The 15,074-nt window shown below is 42.0% G+C and overlaps 1 long non-coding RNA gene across 1 annotated transcript; it reads left to right on the top strand.

Moving 5' to 3' along the window:
* The first annotated feature begins 5,658 nt into the window (after positions 1 to 5,658).
* On the top strand, positions 5,659 to 14,754 carry LOC146545386 (uncharacterized). The gene is made up of 2 exons (XR_014881241.1): positions 5,659 to 5,939; positions 12,982 to 14,754. It is a non-coding gene; the product is annotated as an uncharacterized LOC146545386 (long non-coding RNA).
* Positions 14,755 to 15,074: the final 320 nt, after the last annotated feature.

Genomic DNA, 15,074 nt, shown 5'->3' with positions numbered 1-15,074 from the left:
AGCTCACAGTTCTCTTGTAGAGCAAGATATTTCTCTTGGGACAGTTTATGATATTTCTCTGTATGAAACGTACTGCATCAACTAAAATACCTTTGATAATAATGCGTGCATGGGTATGTGTACCTAGAGAATATTTATACTATAGCATAGGTACATAATTCCATCTGAGTTCTAAGGGTACAGTGTAGTGTTCTGAAAATCTTCAAATTGGTGTTACTGTAGTAGTAACACTTCTTAGAATAGACAACCTCTCTGCTTTATTTCTAGTGTAGTAAGTGGCAAAAAGGTACAGTTGTGGCTTCTGAGCTAGTTTTCAGTTGCCCTATAATGTACTATTTGTGAACTGTAATATTATCTAAATGTCAGTTAGTTATCAAAGGAGTGAGGGCAAATTTTCAGAACGACCCCTCTTCCAACTGGACTTTGCCATGAAAAATATCCATGGGCACTGGGTTTGGGCAACATTTATTTGCATGGATGTCTGTGAGGCAAAGGAAGGCATTTCATTTAAGGACCATCGTGAAGACGATGCTGTGATTCTGAAATCAGAGATGACAGAAGTAGTTCTGGGCTTAGTATTGAACTAATACTCAAGGAATTTAATTGGAAAAAAAAAAACACAGATCCTTATGAATCCATTAATGACATAATATCAGCACCTGACACTTGATCCTAAGAGCAATTTGCCTAATCCCAAAATACAAGCTAAGAGGATGAATAGCCTACAGGGATACCCACATTTCACTGTGATGGTGAAGGGTTAGATTCAGAAAACTTCTCAATGAGGAACAGTAGGTGAGATGAACGCAAACTTTAATGATGGAATTTGTCTCACCTACCTTTAAGTAAGTAGAGCATAAAACTACTAGTTGATTACTCACTTTACAGTGAAAGGAAAAAAGTAATTTTCATTCATCTTTTCTAACTTAGATGTCTGTTATGGGCACAGCTGTGTTGAGCCCTAGAAATGCGTTTTTCTTACCCTTCACGCTCAAAGTGGGATGATCATTGTTGGAGAAAAGATGCACTTTAAGTCTGAGCAGTGACAAAGAAAAGAAGGCAGGAGCACACAGCAGGAGAGAAGAGGTGAGGTGAACAGCAGAAAGAAGGCTCGGCAGCAGTGGGCCATGAAGCAGCACCTTCAGCAGAATGCCAAGGTCACTCCTTCCAGCCAGCACCCTGCTGCAGCTGGCATGTGCTCCCATTGTGCCCCTGCCAGTTTCAAAGGGAATTATTTTCGCCAAAGAGCTGCCAAGGTCAAGTGACTGCCTGTGTATTTATAGCAGCTGCCAGTAAGAAGCATTAAGAGCCTACACTGTAACAAGGGAAAATGAACCCAGTTGTGGGACTGTCATCTCCTCCCTGTGTGCTGCAGCAGCAGCAGCAGCAGCTCCAGCTCAGCCTCCCTCTGCTGCTCATGTGTTGGGGGTCTGCTTTCAGCTGGATTGACTTCTGTCATGGTTTTGTTAGCTGAAGAAGGAAAAAAAAAAATCCAGTGATGTTACTATATGAATGAGACACAGCTCTGGCAGAGCACTCTGTAAAGCTGGGGTTGATGAGTCTTTAGGGAGCCAATGGTTCTCTAGGATTCAAGAAGATGAGTGCTATCATCGCAGAAATGGAAAAAGAAAATAATCTAAGTGCTTCTAGCTGATAAGGATCTCAGAGTCATGGTTCCGGGAGTTCTGGTGCCATTTAGACCTATGTGCTTCTTCACTGATAAAATGTACCAGAGGATAGCGTTTGGAAATAATCATAGCCTTCCACAACTCTATCCGCAGCAGCAAGGTAGCAGCAAGGTGGCTGAAACAAGTAATTGCATAGTGCCTGTGTGAGAAGCTGCTGAGGTTGCCTGATTATGTAACTAATTATCTCCATACCTCTGATATTTGCATTATGCTGCCCTCGGTGATGCTAGTGTAACACTTGCCTATTTCAGGCAGCTGGCTCAGGAAATCAAGGGCACTTTCTTACTAACCTTAAGTCCTTTATCACATGCTTTACTGTATGCATCCCTATTCTGAGGGTGCAGAGGCTCTAGATTTCTCTGATCCCTTCCAAACTGATCTGAAGAATGAGAATCACTGTGGAGATGGCCTGGCTTGCCATAACCTATGGTTTTCTTCAGTTGGAAAATGAAGATTAAAACCACACTACTGAATGGCTTTCTTGGCATCTATGATGATAACTTTCTAGCTTGTGCTCTGAAGGGATACATTTGTTAGGTTGCCAGTTCAGGAGGTACTGGGGTATTTTTTATTCCTACGATTGGTGTCTTCTGTTCTACTTGGAGGTGCAGCCTCAAAATTGGTGGAAACTCCAACTAAATGGAGTTTTATAAGTTGGCAGGGGAAACATCTGTAGGTCTTGTTGATGTGGCATTTTATACTGTGAGATCACACAATCTCATCAGATTTTCAGGCTCAATCATAGCTCAAGCAATATTATGTCATGGTGCCACAGGATGTTGCATCCCTAACCTCTCCTTCTTAACTGCCCATTTGCTTCAGCACCTTTGCTTCTTTCAGAGTTGTGTTTCAGCCGTGTCCTCAGTAAAATCAGCTCCATCCTGAACTCTGCATCAGGGTAATATTGGTGTGCTACATACACCCAGCCTCAAAGTATTTGTAATGACCACATCTCAGCTGATAACTTCTTTTCATGGTCTTTTCAATTATCCAGTCACTCTTTTGGCCATGGGACAGATTTAAGATCTCTCACAGAGGGAATACAACATTTTACAGCAAACTTGTAAGCCAACAGCAAATAGATTGCCCCAGATAGAATTAGCCATCTGGGAGACAGTAGAATCAGCAGACAGTATAAAAAGGACTATATAGGTTTTGTCAAGGCCCAGGGCTATAGAATTTATATATAATTGGATTTGCTGATAAATGTGGAAGAAAGACACACCGCTGTCATGTAGCAAAAAAATCAGAACCTCCAAAGAGCCTAATATGTACTTAATGCAGTGAGTGACAGCCTCAGTTATTATTTCTGCTCAATTTCATTTTATAGCAAGACAGAAGAATAAATGAGTGAAGTTTGGCAATCACAGAGCACAGGTAAAGTTGAGATAATATGCTGGAGATTGCCTAATTTACCAGAGTGATTGAGAAAGCAGCTCATGGATGTGTCTGCTTTGTGGTAAGTTTACATTACAGGTAAACAGATTTGTATAAAAGATAATGGTTGTCTTTTCTTAAGAAGGCATCTCCAGCAATGCACGCTTGGAACTAACTCCCAGGCAAAGCCAAAAGCTGTGCTGTGGTAATGTGAATGAAAAGAGGTGATATCTCAGGCCTTTTACTCTGTTCATTAATGCAAGCGAGCAGTAGGACAGCCTGCTTAGCCTAGCCTGGCCTTCCGGGGAGGGGAATCCATCTTAACACTGCTCACGTGAACCTTTCAGGGATGAAGGGCTGCTCTGTGCAACCTTTACCCTGGGTAGCACCTTGCTCCATATTTAGATCCACTGACCTCAGTGGAATTACTTGCAAAGCGATCAGTGCTGATGCAGGCATTGTGATCCAGCCTGAACAAGAGAGTGCTCAGACTCCTGCAGAGTCTGACACCGTGGAGAGGAAATATTAATGTTTGCAATGCTTACTGTGGTTTTTCCTTAAAATGAGTACAAACATATTTCTTTAACAGATTTTAAAAAAACCATTCCATATCTATTCACATACATTTCATTCTTTAAAGCAGTCACAGTATTGTTTAGGCACGTATTTGCTTGTTTTCATTAATCTGTTAAAACAACACGTCAGCCAAGCAGAAAGTCAGATGCTTACATTTTGCCAGGAGGCATTCATTTAGATCTTCAGCCAGTCGCACAGAACTAAGCTGCTAGGTGTTCAACAGAGGAAATTCAAAAGAAAGCTCAACATCTGAAAGCAGTGCTTTTCCTCTCCCAAATCCAGATCCACTGAAAGCAGCAAAAGGGTTTCAAAGCAGCATCCCATGAAAGCACAGAAGAAAGCAACAGCATTTGGAAGACAGCACTGTCTTGTTGATAAAGAAAATATCCCCAAATATTAGTAATATGCAACCTCAATTAACAAGTGTTTGCAATTTAGGTTTGTTTGCAATTCAGGATTGTTTGCAATAGGCTGTTCTATATTTTGGAACATTCCATAGACCCAGCCTGTTGTAACTCCATCTTTTTCAAAGCAGAATGAGATCCTAAAATTCACAGGAAGGAAAGCAGTAGAGGGAAAGAGATAAAAAACATGGAACTTGATCAGCTTTTTGTTTCCCTGTACACATAAACCATCTTCTAGTCAAACCTGTTGGACTTGTTTTTGCCTCTTTAGCAAATGGGAGTTGGATAGAAAAATTACATATTTTAAAAAGTTTCTTTTTAAAATTTGCTTCCTTCTTCACATTTTAAAAATTATTTATTTTTTATGGAAGCAAACAGTTGGAGAAAGGTTAGGTTAAAATTTTATGGTAAACCACCCTATAAAATCTGAGGTGCTGTTGTACTTCCCAAGGATGGTTTCAGTCAGCTGTTTCTCTGCTTTGTGATGCCTACAAGCATCAACATTCCTTGTGCTCGCTGGCTGCAGTTGAACTGGAGATAAGCTTTATCAAAGACAAAGCAGTGCTGAGGCTGCTTGCCCAAAGCCTCCCTCCTCTTGAGAGAGGTGGGGCCACCTCTCCCACCATCCCTCAGGACTAGAGCTGGGGGACACGGAGCTTAGGGCTTATCTTCCTTCTCTCCTAAGAAGCACACAAGGGAACAGGGAACACAGCCACCTGACTGTTTTTACAGCCTTGTGCTGTAAGCTCGTGTGGCTGCTGCTGTGCTCTCTCTAGAGAGCTACCAACATCCTCTGGGCCCCTCAGTAACCCATGGGAGAGGAGCTGGCTTCTCAAAACACCTAACTTTTTGCAAGCTCAGGGAAAGAAGGCCAGGAGAGAATTTTTTTCTGCTTTCCCACTAAGCAGAAAGTTAATCAGCTTTTTTTTTTTTTTTTTTTTTTATGGACATTAAAGAATCCATACAATAGAGACCTTTTGGAAACCAGACTTAAGTACTATCTGCTTGCAGCATTGTTTAACATGTACAGTCACCAGTACGGACCAGAACGAAAGAATCAGCAGGCTTTGTCCCTGCAGGGCAGCAGCAGTGCCTCACAGGAACAGGACACGGACAAGTAATGTTGGTCAGCACGCACACACAGATAATGGGGGCAGAAAGTGGGCGGTTGGGAAATACACAGGAAGCTGTGAAGAACAATTAGTGGTTGTTAATTAGTCAAAAAAGCTTGCTCTCTTTGTCCATCAGCTGAGGCAGGGCTATGATAGAACAGAAGAGGCAATTGTGGGATGCTGCGCAGAAGGGCGACTGGGGCAAGGGTAACACAAAGCCTTGAGGACAAGAACAAGGGGTAAAGCTGATTGGTGATGATGTATTGACTAATTAGTGCACTAGCAGTGATAGCTGGAAACCAAATGAGTTTGAAAGAAAAATACAAGGGCTGAAGCAGGCACTGAAACAGACTGCAACAGCAGTTGCAGTATGACTGGCACATGTGCAGGTAGGGCCTGCTGTCGGTCCTGCTGAATGCACTATTTCCCCTGAGGCACCTCCTTCCTGGCAGTTCCCTCTGCCAGTTAAAACTGTGCTGGCTGAACTAGCACGTCCTCCATGACTGACTATTACAAATCATCTTTTGCTCCTGCCTGTCAGACCCATTCCTTTTTTTATTTCTCCTCTGCTAGATGAATCCACTCGAACAATGACAGGAAAACTTCTACGGAGGACAAATGGTTGATTGTGAGACAGCCACCCACGTGCATAGTGGCACTGGCCTCTGCATTTGTCACTTTTGCATGCAGAAGTTCAGCCCCCAAGAAGCAGCACAGCACTGACAGTTGGACGGACAAATGACTACAGAGAGCATGGACCTCATGCAGGTGGCAATGATTGGGTATGCTTGGGTAGAATCTCATTTGCTTTGTTTCTACTCTCATTCAATCTTGATCTTCCCCCATGTATTCAAAACCAACAGTGAGGAATCTCACGACAAAGGCAGAAAGTATCATGCCTTTGCAAGAATACACCAGAGCTTGTATAACTCTCGCTGCTTCTCAGGACCAAACTAGCATAGATTTTGCTACTAACTGCTTTTTTTTTTAGATAATCATCTCTCTAAGGAGGCTCTTGCTCTCACTGTGAAAGAAAATTTCCCCTTTGCATTTCAATGAGAGGCATTCAGCTTCCCATCCCTGTCCCCACAGACTGCTTTCTGTTGCAAGCCCTCCGGCTTTCACTTTCCTTTAGAGGCAGTCCCATTGCATTGCACTGAGCCCTCCCAGGCACCTTCTTTTTCAGAGGGCAAGGCAGGGGCTTCTAGAAGTACACTTGGAAAAAACTAGTTTCTGCTCGAGTGTAGTGTGTGGGAGTTGTGCCCATGGTTGCTCGTGGCTCTGAGAAATGGTGAAGTCTCACAGGGAGGAAGGAGCAAAAGCACCGTACCTCATAGCTGGGATGTGCTCAGGCATGCTGCACAGTAGGTTAAAGATTTTTAAAGATATGAGGCATAACAGCAGCTGAATGGTAGTGGATTCAAACAGCTGTGCCTTGTGCCTGTTGAGCACAAACAGCTGGGAGCCATATCAGTGCAGTGAAAGGACTCATTTCCATCTTGTTCTCCTGTAGGCAGGACACAGGGGCTCAGGCCAGCAGGCCAGCATGGGGTCAGAGACACTAGTATACAAGCCACCAAGGCTACACAACTTTGCTGTTGCCAGTGCTAAGTAGCACACTCCTTGTCCCACCACATGTCCTGCCTGCTGCAGTGTCTTCAGTGAGTGAGGTTCGTGGAGACCATCTCCAAGCCCCACCCACCATGGATGGGGATAAGGGCTTTGTAACTGTTGGCCTGTGGGGATGAGGTTTGGAGAAAATGGGACAAGTCATGTTCACTTGTGCCCCAGCAATTGCAAAGCATAAAATGTGAAATCTGCAGAAAGCGTCCAGGAAAATGCACACCTCTAAAACAAAACATCTAGTGTCAAGTTTTCCACAGAAGACATTTGAAAAAATAAAGGATTCAGTCTAATATCTAAGGAACCAGTGTAAGGGGCAAGACTTCTGCTACTCATGGAGGGATCCATAAAGTGCTGAGAACCAGAAGGTAGCCAGCAAGCAAAGATACTACTTTAGTAGCAGCTCTACTATTAATTTTAGTTCTACTTTAGTTGCAAGTGGCTAAATACAGTTATTTACTGTCCCAAAACGACAGCTGTCCTTCTCAGCAAGAGTAGGTGGTCCCTGCCCACGTCACACCCTGGGGTTCAGTATTCAGCTGTCAGGGGCTTCTCCTGCTTTGTACAGTGTGCAGATATGAGAAACCAATGTGTGAAAGTAGAATGAAATTGAGAGAGCAAGATACAGAATTAATTCCACGACTCAGTAACATCACATCACATGTTTCACTTGTGTAGCAGTGAAGACCTAGAAATATATCTTTAAAGTGATTTCTCCAATCAGCCATAGGGGTGGACTGCTGCACAGTGAGATGGCATTAGTGTACAAGGAAGCACAGCACATTTGTTGCTGTGAGAGCCCTAGTTAAATATCTTAATTAAGATGTTTATCAAGATCCAAGTGACAGGCAGTGTGCGTCAAGAAAAAGCAAGTTGTTCCAGGAACAGGGGAAGTCATGAGTTTCACTTCTAATGCCTCTGTCATCTATAGATTCTCTGAGGTCTGGCACAGGTTGAGCTAACCAGGCTTTTTGACACTGGGAGTGTTATGTAGTCTCTCCCCTCTACCTGTCTCATGGAACTTCTGGGAACCTCATCAGTCCTGTTGTTTCAAAACTGAAGTAATCTGAGTCTTTTATAATGTGTCTGGCTGTCATGTGCAGGCCTTCCTGAGTAAATCCAGTAATTTATTTTTGCCGCTTAATGGTTTTATCTTTACTCCCTGTGATTTTAATGTTACTGAGCCAATTCCATGCAGATGGTTGAACTTGACAAGTTCACTTGACAAGTGTAAAAAAATAATTGGGAAGATCAAAATCATAGGAACCCAAGCCACTTAGCATCCATGGGAATGTTGGACTCACCTTCCATTAGGGGAACTGGTGGTAAATACCAGACCAGAACAGCGCTGGTTGCACTGTGACTGGAGGGATGTGTGAGAACCTATTCCTATTTTCTTGGGCACTGGCACAGGCTGCCCAAGAAAAGCTGTAGATGCCCCATCCCTGGAGGTTTTCAAGGCCAGATAGGATGCAAACCTAGGCAGCCTGATAGGATGAGTGGCAGCCCTGCTGTGGGCAGGGGGTTGGAACTGGATAATCTTTAGGGTCTCTTCCAACCCAAACCATTCTGCAATTCTATGATTTTCAGGCAGGCCTGGGATGCAGTGAATGGCAGTGTTGTGAGTTCAGGTACAGGCACTGCTGAGGAAGATGTAGATCTAAGCATGAGGAGGATTGGCTGTGGTCTGTAGGATGAAGCCACATTCGAAGTCTGGATGGTGCTGATACCCTCACCAAAATTCCTTCTCCACAGCATCTGAGCAAAGGTGGACAGGGCCTGGAGTTGCCAAATGTGAGCTCAGCAGGGCCTTGCGCCTGACTCCACAAACCATCAGGGCTGCCATGAGGCACTGTCCTTACCCGCAACTACACAGAAATGTTTGTGGGCCAGAACCAGGAAACTTCACAGCGTGAAGAAGTCACATTGTCAACCATGGGCCACCCTCCCACACAAGAGAAAGAGTATGGGCAGGAATTAAAAAAGAGTGAGCAAATAGAAAGAATGACTGGTTCTGTTAGTAGGTAAAATATTTTCCTTGCCTGTAGGTAGGGCAGGCTTCGCACCACTCAGCTCAGACCAGCTGGATTTCAGGATGCTGTGCTGGAGGGCTGCAGGGCATACAGCACAGAATGCACAGCTCTGCCTTGCAGGCAAGTCTTGTTTCCCTGGCTGCCCTGCTAGATTACAGATGCTAATAGCAGCTTCTCCTCTTACAGGGGTCCCCTCCCAGGAGGGAATTGGTTTCCACAGCCTGTGAAACAAAGCCAAATGGCTCAATGCTTTCATTGTCTGGCTTAGACTCGGTATAAGAGCATCCCAGGGCTGAGGAGAGATGTGGTAGAAATCCCATAGCAAAGATTTACCTCCGCAGCTTCCTCTCTGGCTTTGTGCATGTGTGAGTTCTTGGTTGTTGCAAATCGTGAGGCGGATGAACTTTGGGGTGATCATTCCCCTACAGGTTTTTGTGCTCTGATGCTCTGCTGAATCAAAGTCCAGCAGAGGCTTCCATGAGATGCCTGGGAAGTTCTTCTCTCACTTTCTAATACTGAAGATCTGAGCTAAAAAAAGGCAGCACTGTTATATGGTAGCAAAAGTAGGCTGTTCTGAGAGACAGAATCAGGGCTTGCATTCTGCAAACTTATACAAGAAATGGAACATTTCCATGCTGAGATGCTCACCATCAACAGGCAAAATGGAAAAAAGCAAGCATGTGTTTGTAATGGACACATTCCTAACATTACACATTACACTTTCCTAACAGAGGTGTATGCAGTTTAGAAACCTTCTAGGTTTCTAGGGAGAAGGTTAGGGAAAAAGCCCACTTGATTTCACTACAAATTTATTATATCCCTTTCATGTCAATAACTTGAACTGTAATTGCACATGTAATTAACTGAGTGAAAGTCTAATTTCAGAGGTAATTGGGATGTACATGTTAAATAGGAAAAGAGCCTTGTTCAAGCCAACATACTTCTTTTGTTTTTAACCAGTGAAGAATTAGTTTAGCACTTCAATATGTTTCACATTCATGCATTATAAAGGCTGTAAGCACAGCTAGCACAAAAAAGGAATTGGAGGAGATCATGAATGGTTCTTTTTCTTTACTGAAAATACCCAATTTACTTTGTTATTCCAGGAAAAACCTGCATGTTAAAGCATGATATATAGTGCTAGCATCTTTTCCATCTGTTTTTAATCTTTTGGGAGTCTTTTTAGACTTGCAGGTTTCAAAAGAAAAGATCCTCTCACTTTTTCTTCTTTAGCTTTAAGGATATCTTGCATTTCTATGGTCTTCATTTAAGGCTTCACTCTGTCATCTTTGCTTACATCATATCGTCCCTTACCACAAGACCTTGCTAAATGACCATGGAAATCCTGTGTTTTGATTTCACTGAGATTTGGGTTGCACTTCTGAAATGAGCAGACAGTGCAGAATTAGGTTTATATAAAAAGAACAGATTAGCATGCAATTTCTATTTTCCAAGTGGGAAGAGTATTTATAAAAACCGATGTGAGCAATGTGCTATGATGTAATTGTTTAAGAACCTAAGTGGAATGTAAACAGTAAAGACAGTTCTTCCATATAGCAAAAATATTTCTAGACCTCTTCCTACTTGTTTCATAGAAAGCACTGTAATAGTAGGTTTTTATTCCTACATATTATACATTTTTATTCCTATTGCCATAACTTTCTAATTGTGCCTTCATAATTTAATAGATTATTTGTATAATGGCTGTTAATTTGTTCTTAAAAAATATTTTCTTAGCAAATTTTCCTGAAAATTCTGCTTGTGACCCTAAGTATTTGATAGAAGACTAAGTTTACTTTGGTTATAGGATACACAGAACTTTCACTCAAAGTGCAGGCAATGAGATTAAGACTCTTATTGTTCTGGTAGCTTTAATAGCCCATGTTTTTTGGGTGTATCTAAGAGAAACTCTTTGTCAGCCTGGGGCCATCTCATTGCAGGTTCAGTTGGTGGGAGGGTGGGATAGCTCTGCTCAGAAATGCCTTCAACCCCCAGCCCTCTGCTGGAATTTCACTCTGCTCCTGGAGGTCAGTGTCTCCATGCAGGAATCTGCCTGATCTCCTGCCTTAGCAACCCATCTCCTATCTATCATCAATTAGCAGGACTTTGACAATCTCTGGGCCAGCATCCTTAACTCTTTCCTTTGCTGTGAGCTGCAGCACACCCCAGTAGGGGCAGGCAGAGAAAATGACAAAGAATAAAAGAAATGAAATCACATGGCTACCTGTTTCTCAGACACCACATACGAACATGTTTACTTAAACTGAAAGAAGCAGCAGCAGTAAATAAGGAGATGGATAAGAACTGTGTAGGAGGAGAACTCCAGGTGTCCTTTTCTCTGTTGGACAGTGTCTCCCATTAAAACATGGAAGAAGTTTTATGTTTTGTTTGTAATTTAGGATAGGTTTTCTGTGTTTTTCATAAACTGGAATTTAAGTAATTCTGTGTGCACATGTGGCACAATGTGGATTTTAAAGAAAATAAAGAGAATTCTATCTCACATAAGCTGTCTGACACTATACAAAGGCAGTTCAACAATTGTTTGTGACCTTTGTTAATGCCAGTTAACCCCAGCTCTTTTGTACAACCCTGGTGGTGAAGCTTCCTTTCCTGCTTTTTCAAGCAAAAAAGGTATTAGCAGAATGATAGGGAGCACAACAGAGAATGAAGCCTTTAGAAAAACAGACACCAAGCAGGAATCTGGCATCTTTCTGTGTGTCTTCCTGCAAAGGTTAGAAGGAAGAGAAACAAGCTGTTTATCAAATTCTCATGCATCTGAGATGCATGAGAATTTCGGCGGTAGATTGTTTTGTCCTTCGGAAGCAGATAATTAAGTACTGCTAACCCAGGGGCTACTTAGTATATTTGATCACCCATGAGCTATGAGAGATATTTTCTTCACCAAAATACACAAACACACCTTTCACATAACTTCAAAGTGGCTTTGTAGATAGGAGAGGCCTTGGAAAGACATAAACTTGCTAATGATTTCCTCCTCAAATAAAAATGTATGCCAGTCACATGGCTTTGCTTATTCAGTGGTTGAATATTAGTTCAGCTATAGATAGGAGACAGTAACTGTCTGGACCAGTAATCCTCCATCCAAACTCTTGTCCCCCTTAAATCTTCCATGTTTCCTCAAGCAGCCAAGGAAGATCATGACAACCTTCCTACCATGTCTGCTCTTTGGTTAGCATCAAGAAAAGAAACATGGGAAGGTTGCTGCTTCTAAGTGAAGAAAGTGCTGAGTGCATGCTGGGAGGAAGAGAACTGATACACTGAGAGTGTTCTTCCAATAGAAAAAAAAAAGTACATTATATTTGATAGTATATACTATGTGATTTCAAATCCTAAGGTTCATAAAGTGGCATGGGATTAAGAGCAGATATATAGTGTCTAACTGGGTTTATTTTACACCGATTTAAAGAGCTACTATGCCTTTTCCTTCCTCTTCCCTTGCACCTAATTTCCTAGTAAAGAAAAGAGGAGCCAAACAGCTTAGCTTAAAATGCATAAAGAATAGATGAAAGAGCTGAACAATCCAGAAAAGATTTTTTCCTCTTATTACTTACTTGTTGCTAATTACTAACTTTAAACTTAAGGGCTTCCTAGTCACATGGACACTTTGCATTCATTAAAACAGTACTTTCTGCTGCCATTAGCATTTTCATTCTCCTTGGGTGGCTGCCTTTATACTTCTGCATGAATTTCAGCGGTCTGTGAAGAATCATAAAACAATATTAGCAAAAAAAAAAAAAAAAAAAAAAGATAAAAAAAGAACCACCTGAAAGGTCCTCCTTTGGTTTCCTTAAGTGCTTTCTGTTCTTTCTTAAATTGCATAGGTAGTATTTTATTAAGATCTGAGTCAGAAACAAAGGAGTTGGAGCTCACTAACAGCATACAGCTGTCTGTTTACTTCAAAGTGGCTTGGGAAGGCCTTTGGCCTTCTCCTGAGGGAAGGGGAGGAGAGGGGCACTCTGTCTTCCTGTCTCTTGAGCTTGTTGCTTTCATTTACTGCAGATTTACTGCTGCTGGCTGCCTTACTTCAGTTGCCCGTTCATGGCTGTGCATACTAATGGCTTTTCTCTTTGCCTTTTATTTTGCAGTACTCAGAGACTGCCAGAGGCCTGGGCCCTCCTCCTGAACTGAAATTGTGTTCTTGTTTCAGGTCGCTGCAAAGCTGAAGTGACTGTGCAGTGCTCCCTGAAGACTGTAACTTCCCTGCCTGAAATATGTACCAAATGAGTCATTCATTTAACATTTCCCCCCTTGCAGATTTTGCTTTCGTATTGACGCGAGTCTCAGAAGTGTGATCAGATCCTGTCTTGGCTTCTGTTCTGTTAAATCATGTTGTAACTTCTGTGTCATTCTCTGTGACCTTTGTTCTGTAATTTCTCAACTTTATATTCTTTTAGTTGCTATCTTTTAATTTTCATCATTTTTTCCAAATACTGTTTTAATGATACTTGTAATTTAAAGTTTGGTGTTGGGAGGGGAGGGAGTGTTGCTTCCATTTTTGCAAGTACCCTAACCTTGCCTTGGGAGAGACTCGTCTTTGTATTTCCTCCTCCATAATGATTTGGTTTTGATGGTATAAATCACAAGGAAATCACTCTGTGATGCTTGTCAAAGTGAACTCAGACTTGGCTTTCTGCCAAGCTCCTGTGAGTTTTCCTATCTCTGCTTTGCAAGCAGGTTCAGCGTTACCAGCTGTGTGCTTGCTGCTGCTGGCTACTGAGATGCCTTCCTTCATCTCCTCCCCCGAGCTGGGAAGCAGGGAAGGTGCAAGCTTGGGCTTTCTGACTCAGTAAAATCTGTTCAGGATGTGAGCAGCTTCCCTTCTGCAGAAGTTTTAGAAGTACTCAGCAAAACATTTTTCCTTCTATAAACTGCTTTAGCTCTTTCCATGAGCAATGGAATCAGCTCCAGGAAAGATCTACTCCAAGGGCTGTTGTCAAGACATCAGCTCAGCATTACTCATGCTAGTAAAAAACAGTGAAGCACACAGCAAGAATTTAAAAGATTGAAAAGAGGAATGCTTTTATTTTGACCAGCTTAAACTAGTTTTGTCTTGTTGCGTCAACATCTATTACATGCCCTACTTGCTATGGCATGATGTCCATACAGAGGCCCATAATTCCATCAGTACTACTCAGAGTAGGTGAGCAGATGTTGTAATATAAATCTCTTATATTAGCCATTTTTGGCAGATGTAAAGAAGACTGAAGCATACCTTGGCAAGAACCTCTTTACAGGTGTGACTACAATGACTAATTGAGCAGTATTCCTAACAAAACAAATTAACCAGAGATGTGAGTGAAGTCCATACACTGAGCTGGAGGACACAGGCTTATGAGGATGTTGGTTCTAGCTTACCCATCTATACTACGACTTATTCCTTGGAGGAGCTTTTTTCTCTCCATTGCCTGTATTCCTAATTGGACATCTCAAGCGTGAGGGCACTGATCTGGGTCTTTCAGTGCCAAATAATTTAACCTCTTCTGATCCTTGATGTACATTGAGCTTTTTGTAATGACCTGTCTCTCCTTAAGGAGCAGTAATCACTTTTAGTTCTTCTTAAGAAAGTGCTTTTCCCGATAACTTTATCTGGTAGTCTTTTTGGCTGGTTTCTGACTCTTGTGAGCTACTGCCAGCAAGTTTGTTATGAAAGGCTTGATTCTGATGCTCTTAATGGTATTTGTGATGGAAAATACTTTCTTAGCCTTCCTTTTATGTTGGTATTCCAAGGCTAATTGAACTCTGACAGCAGGTGTCCAGGTATCACCAAAGCAGAAGTCTCCAATACTTTCTAGTATTTTCGTCACAGAACAGACTGCGTTTATAGGCATAAGCTTTTGGTGAACTGACTTCAGGAGTAAAGATCTCATTTGTAAACTGACTCGGCTCCATTCAATGAAAATAAAGAACATGCTGAACTCTATCGAGCAATGATTATTCACTTCCATAATCAACAGAGGAGTAATTGTGTTGGGAGTGAAATCAAAGGCAACGTGTATGCTGCTTTTTCCTTACACGAAAAATAGTCCAAGTATTCCAAGAGATAATTATGCCAACTCTTGTAATTTTACAATGAATTTCAGGATAAAAATATATATTTTTTAAAGTTCATGGTCCCTAGGATCATCTGCCTGTATGAGAAAATCCTCTTTCCCATTTACTTCATGTGCCAGGCATATTGCACTATGCACCTTATAGTGTTTTTTTTCTTGATTACCAATCTGGAAAACAGGTCTTTCTCAA

Source organism: Meleagris gallopavo, chromosome 1 (genome assembly GCF_905368555.1).
Source record: "Meleagris gallopavo chromosome 1, MGAL_WU_HG_1.1, whole genome shotgun sequence".
In the NCBI taxonomy this organism is placed as follows: Eukaryota; Metazoa; Chordata; class Aves; order Galliformes; family Phasianidae; genus Meleagris; species Meleagris gallopavo.
Note: the sequence above shows the minus strand (reverse complement) of the source record. Positions and strands in the feature narration are given on the sequence as shown.